The sequence below is a fragment of the Triticum urartu genome, chromosome 7 (genome assembly GCF_003073215.2).
Source record: "Triticum urartu cultivar G1812 chromosome 7, Tu2.1, whole genome shotgun sequence".
NCBI classification, from domain to species: domain Eukaryota; kingdom Viridiplantae; phylum Streptophyta; class Magnoliopsida; order Poales; family Poaceae; genus Triticum; species Triticum urartu.
The window spans coordinates 533,784,469-533,791,110 of record NC_053028.1 but is presented as its reverse complement, the minus strand read 5'-3'; the positions used below and the strand labels follow the sequence as shown (position 1 = coordinate 533,791,110).

Here is a 6,642-nt window from a genome sequence, read left to right as displayed (position 1 = left end):
TATGTAACGCTTGTTAATTTAAAATATTACCTTTTGTGCGGCCGTTTATAAAATTTGAGAGTTGGCCAGTCGTCAGCTTCTGCCCCCATGTAACTAGTACTGAGGTGTTCGGGATAAATCTGACCACTCTTTATCCCAGTCTTGAGTCCTTCGAAGGAGGTGTTCAGCACAACGAACCAGGCAATCGGACTATAAAGTTTTATCACTCTCACTTAGCCATAGAAGTCTATAATTTTAAATTTTGGCGAAGCCCCTACTATTCGGAAGGACGAACTTGGGGCGCTAAAGCGAAACTCTCAATGAAAGCACCAATTTCGGTATCAAAACCGGCGGATCTCGGGTAGGGGGTCCCGAACTGTGCGTCTAAAGCGGATGGTAACAGGAGGCGGGGGACACAATGTTTACCCAGGTTCGGGCCCTCTCGATAGAGGTAATACCCTATTCCTGCTTGATTGATCTTGATGATATGAGTATTATAAGAGTTGATTTACCACGAGATCGTAGAGGCTAAACCCTAGAAGCTAGCCTATGATTATGATTGCTGTTGCCTACGGACTGAACCCTCAGGTTTATATAGACACCGGAGGGGGATAGGGTTACACAGAGTCGGTTACAAGGGAGGAGATCTACATATCCAAATTGCCAAGCTTGCCTTCCACGCAAAGGAGAGTCCCATCCGGACATGGGACGAAGTCTTCAATCTTGTATCTTCATAGTCCAACAGTCCAGCCAAAGTATATAGTCCGGCAGTCCGAGGACCCCCTAATTCAGGACTCCCTCAGCCATGGCCTCCGCGATGCCAGCCTCGAAAGCCGCCTCATCCGCCTCCCTCCACCGCTCCTCCTCCTCGCTCTCCTTAATGGCCGCTTGGTAGGCGGCCTCGGCCTTCTGGTCCTCGTCGTGGACGACGAGCGCGGGCGACGGCAGGCTGCGGTCGACGCCGCGGACGCCGCGTCGCCTCGCCTCCTCATGCTCGACGGCGAATCATTGAGCCCAGTTGGGTGAGTCGACGGCGTACTGCGGTTCGGCGCACTGCTCCGGCGTCGGCAACGCCCGCCGGCGCGGCACCTCCTCCACATGGGCCCTCGCCGTCCGCGGCGCGGCGGGCACTGGGATCCTCTCCGGATCCAAATGTCAGTCATGCGGCAGCGTCACGTCGGGGTACGGCAGAGGCACGCGGTTGTGCCAGTGCCACTCGGCCTGGTGCAACGGCACATTGATGCACTGCCTCTGCTGGGGAGCGCGCGGCAGCGCTGGGAGGACGGGGATGGAGGGGGAATGGTGGGCGGGGGCCTTACCCTTGCGGCTGCTGCCGATGCAGGAGAAGAAGCCCATACTGGCGGTGGCTAGGATTGTCGCCGGCGTGGGGGCAGGGGTGGCCAGATGGGGACGGGGGGCGAGTGGTAGTGGATGAGGACGGCCCCGCCGCACGCCCGGCTTAAAAAAGGACGACCGCCGTCGCTGACCCGTGTGCCCAAGGTGGGTGGTTGTCATAAATTATGTTGACCATCATAGTTGGATGGCGCGAGGTGGGGACGCGGTGGACGGCGAGGAGACGCGCGGCGCGTCCGCGCCGGCGCATTCCAGACGCAATTTTAGGCCGGAAATGGTTCGGCGCAGACGCTGGACGGACACAATTTGAATTTGGGTCAGCGCGTTGGGCCGTCACTTTTGTTCATATCGATCCAAACAAATACGGACAGACGAAATGGATCATCCCATTGAAGTTGCTCTAAGGTCTTCAGGAAGAATGCTAGGAGATGGAGTAGAAAGCTCTAGCGATACCAAGCTTGAGTATAGCTCGCGGGAGGCATAGCCGGTAGACGTAACGCCTGCTGCATGATGAGGAAGTTTTCGTGCGCAGAGCGTCGGGCCACAAACGCGTTCTCGTTTATGAAAACAAGTTTGCCAAGGTCCGGCCACAAAGGGCACCCGCCGGTTAATTAAAAACAATAGTTGCTCGGTTAATCTACATAAAGTCGTAACAACACGCCCCATTCATAGGACACCCGCCGGCCTGGCTACCAACACATTACATTGCCAAGAGGATGATCATCGTCGAGGCAGTCCGCAAGAGTCATCGTTATCACTTTTCCCCGAGCAAGCGACTCCGACTTCACTTCATCATATCATCCACGGGGTCACCACCGAAACAGCCGCCTAAAGCACATGCCGACCTATGCCAAACAACGAATCACAAGCACATAGCAGGCAGCTTTGATTTCCAAGGTGAACGACGAAGGGGAAATATGCCAGGGTTGGCCGCATAGGATCCTCGAAGGGGAAACATCCTCGAAGCCAGAAGCCGGAAGCCCATCACCTGTCTTATATTTTCAGCTATGCTTGTTTTCCTTAACATGTTGTACGTAAATGATTGTGGCCTTGATAAATCTCTATTATAACACGACAAATATAGCACAAGACATACTAAAAGACCATCGTCGACGTCTCGACGACATAACATATGCTTGGGTTGGTAGTGAGCCCTGCTGCTATCCACATCCTGGACAGTTCGGAGAGGGCAAACGTGAGCAGCCGGCTGGGTCCTCTGCGATGATGTTCAAAGTACATATCAGGCCATTTGGAAACAGAGTACACTCGGCACGTATTCTAGACTGAAATGTGAACACATGCATGTGGGAACTTGAAGAAAAGCGAAACATGTACTTACGACGAGCATCGCAGTTTGCAGGTGGACGTGGAACAAACCTTCCACCACGGCCTGCATGGCCACCGACGATTAGCAGCAATAACGTGAGGATGGCAAGAAGCCGAGCAAGGAGGCGGCGGCGGTTGGGTGGCATCATCTTCCCGGATTCGCAAGGCGCTCCGTGCGCGGCAGTCCGGCAAACCTACATATACACAGAAAGGGAATGATTGCCATTCCGCCACGCCTCAGCACCTATATATACAGATCCAAAATTATGCATTTCTTCCTTGAAGAGAAAGATCTAAATAAACATTGTTAACTCGGACTGTCAAAAGAAAAGAAAAGAGAAGGCCTGTATTGACTGGAACCTGCCGAAGACGAGACTTTCTTAGTTCTTCTCGCACATGGTGCGGAAAAGTCTGCATGACTTGTGGCTAAGCTAAGACTTAACTTACGTTGATTATTGTCCAGTACTCTAGTCAACATCGTTCGTGGATGATGGGCGAGCGCGTTTCGCCAAATGTCTCTTAAGCTCTGTCATCTATTCGTTCCAAGTCTCAGAAGCATGCCATGGTACCTGTTGTCATCTTGACATTGATGGAAGTGGGTGGGAAGGATGCATGCACAAGGAGTTGTCATCTTGACATTGATGAAAGTGGGTGGGAACTGGGAAGGATGTGTTAGAATAAATCCAAGGCATACCGTTGATCATCCGAAAACCAAGCAATCACACGAGCACAATACCGAAATTTGTTAACGAGGTTCACCAATATAGCTACATCCCTGAGGCTTCAATGGCGGAGGTAGAGGGTGGCCAGGATGGGCCATGGCCCACCCTGAGATTTGGAAATAGGCTTTATACCATAGGAGAAAGGCTATTAAAAAAACAAGAGTGAATTCCGGTTTTTACCCCCTATTTTGACATTTTTGACACTAATTACCCCATTTAGCGAGATTTCATTCATTTTACCCCATTTAACAAAAATGTTGCCACAATTTACCCTGTTTAAATTTTTTTGAGCATTCTGACCGGTCAGTCACAATTGTTAGGTCCAGCTGGCAGATGCCACATTAGTGATTTTTCCTGGCTATTTTTCTCACTTTTGAACCGGGCCACGTAGCTTCTCCCGATCGGCTCGGCCCGATGACGGTCACTCGCATCACGGCCAACGCACAACGCCCAAATCGGCCGTGCGCCACGCTCGCCTCCAGTGACTTCTTGTTTGCATTGCTCACCCCAATCAAACATGCAAACTGATTTCCGTATAAGCATCAAATTCCTCTAGCATGTTTATCATGCCTGCATCATCTGTAACTCAACCATGGAGTTCCCATTGGCCACCTTCTTATGGTAATAAACGTTGTCCCAAGGGTTGGAACCCAATTCCTTGATCTTATCCTTTATATCTAAATAACTAATGAAACCACTCTCAATCATCTCTAGCTCTGGATTCTTGTATCCACGGACATGTAAAATATGACTAAGGGCATCTCCAGCCGTTGGCCCCCCAGGAGGGGCAAAAAATCGCCCCCTGGGGGCGCACCGGCGCTAAACCGCGCACTGGGGGCGTGATGCCCCCCAGTCGCGGCGCCCACGGTTAGTCAAAAAAGTCAAATACGGCGCAAAAACGACTCAAATTTAACGCAAACATCGGCGAGTTCGTTCAAACATAAACATATTTTACAAAAAAAGGAAAAAACTACCGCGGGATACCCCTGCCGTCTCCCTCGCCGCCCGCCCACGCGGTTCTATATGCCGAGGAGGCTGTAGAACCGCGTGTAGTCACCGTCGTCGTCGTCGTCGTCGTCGCCGCCCCCGCCTACGCCTCCGCCGTCCCTGCTGCATCCCTCCCCCGGTTGGCGCGGCGGGTTGGACGATCCGAGGGCATCGTCGTCGTCGTCGCTGTCGAGGACCACGACGCCGTGCTCGTCCTCGCGCCCACGCTTGCGGGCGGCGATCTACTCCAGGGTCCGGCGCTGCCGGACCATCTCGTCGCGGAGGTAGTCGTCCCGCGCCCACCGCAGGGCGTCCTCGTCGGAGAAGCCGCGCCGGGCTATCTCCTCGTACTCCGCGGGGAGGCCGGGCTCCGGCTTGGGCTCGACGAGGACGAAGCGGCCGGTGGGTGGGGAGGCGTTGGCGCCTATGCGGACGCCGGAGCTGCAGGTGCGCGCGCTGACCGGCGTGCCCTGGGGCTCCGGCTTGACGGGGCGGAGGCAGGGCGAGCCGCCGGACGAGGAGGAGGACCCCCCGGTCTCCATGCGCCTCGGGGTCCAGGAGCTTCCCCGGCGGCGTGAGAAGGAAGGGGGGGGCGGGGTACTCGAGGTGCGGCGTGTTGCCGCCCTCGATGTACTTGAGGACGGCCTCCAACGTGCGCCCGAGCACGCCCCACCACCGACGCCGGCCGACGGCGTTGAGCCTGCCGGAGGGCTCGACACCATTGGTGGCCTCGAGCTGCTCGGCGTGACGGCGGCGGAAGTAGGGCTCCCAGAGTGGGCTGTCGGGGACGTACCGTGGCCCCTCCCTCGCCGCACGCGGCAGGGACGAGCGGATGCGTGCGATCTCCGCACGCCACGCCGCGCCGGTGGGTATCGGGGGCACGGGACGCCGCCGGCGCTGATCCTCCACGCCCCGGGTACCCGTATGTCCGGCGGGACCGGGTACTTGGCCTCGAAAAGGAGGCGAGCCTCGCTCTCATGAAGATGGCGGCGGCCGAATCCGTTCGCCGCCGCGCCGTCGCCTGGGAAGCGCTCGGCCATGGGTGCTGGAGACGGCGTGAGAGAGGAGAAGGAGGAACGATGACGGCGAGAGAGAGGCGAGGGAGGAACGACGACGGCGAGAGAGTACAAGTCGCCGAGTGCTTTGGGGCGCGTCTTATATAGGCCGAGGCGCCGCCCGTGCGCGAGCCGCCGTGATTACGCGTGGCGGGCGAGGGAGGGCGAGGGACGCGCGTCATCCGGTCTTCACTGCGCCGCCCGTGAGGCATCAATGGCGCAGGCTGACCGGCGCGGCAGCTTTGGCATTGATTCGCCGCGGAAAACGAGGCGATGAGGACGACGAAGGGCCGAGAGAGGGTAGAGTCGCTGACGCGGCGGGCCCGCGGCTGTTTCGCGCCAAAATAGTTCGCCCCGGCGCCCCCGGGTGCCCCCCAGCGCGCCGGGTTCGGCCTGGGTCCGCCGGCGCTATTTTCGGCCCAAGCCGGCGAAAATCGGGCTCCTGGGGGCGCGACTGGGCCGATTTTTCAGCGCCGGCGCAAAAAAAACGTCTGGGAAGGCCTTCCTGGGGGCGCAGCTGGAGATGCCCTAACACTCCACATCTTGGTTGCCATCCGCTTTGTACAGGAAGAATATAAATGAATTAGTGGCTGCAATCATAATAAATTATAATCTACTCTAATAAGGTAAATAAACATGTTTCAACATGCATCATAAGATACAAAGATCCAAAATTCTTTTACAGCTAGCAAGTAGCAACAGATGCTATCACTTATACATGTATTAACACTCTTCCTGTTAACACATTTGCTACCTAGATATATTCAGATTTGTAGGTGTATCAGAGTAAGTAAAGTAGTATATTTCAACACATCTAATCCATAGAACCATGCATACTTAAAGGCCCTATATGATAAATGAAGAAAAACATACATGATTTTAAATTATATCAGTAAAAAATTCTTCGATAATTTATTTAATGGTAATATGCCACACTGATCAAGTATAGTCGTTCCATCATAATACTTCAAACAGGAAACGAGCTGAGTAGCAAGAAAAATAGTTAGAAAAAAACTGTTGACGTGGCATGCGAGCCAGTCAGAACGCACACAAAAATTAGATTAGGGTAAATTATGGTAACACTTTTGCTAAATGGAGTAAAACGAATGAAATCCAGCTAAACGAGGTAATTAGTGTCAAAAATGTTAAAATAGAGGGTAAAAACCAGAATTCACTCAAAAAACAATGTATATGTACAGTAGCATTGCTGGCCCACCCTG

General features: G+C 54.3%; 1 long non-coding RNA gene across 1 annotated transcript; it reads right to left on the bottom strand.

Annotated features, from left to right (window-relative positions):
• Nucleotides 1–1,880: 1,880 nt before the first annotated feature.
• LOC125523222 lies at nt 1,881–2,913 on the bottom strand. The gene is made up of 2 exons (XR_007290144.1): nt 2,672–2,913; nt 1,881–2,548 (listed from the first exon to the last, which is right to left on the bottom strand). It is a non-coding gene; the product is annotated as an uncharacterized LOC125523222 (long non-coding RNA).
• Nucleotides 2,914–6,642: the final 3,729 nt, after the last annotated feature.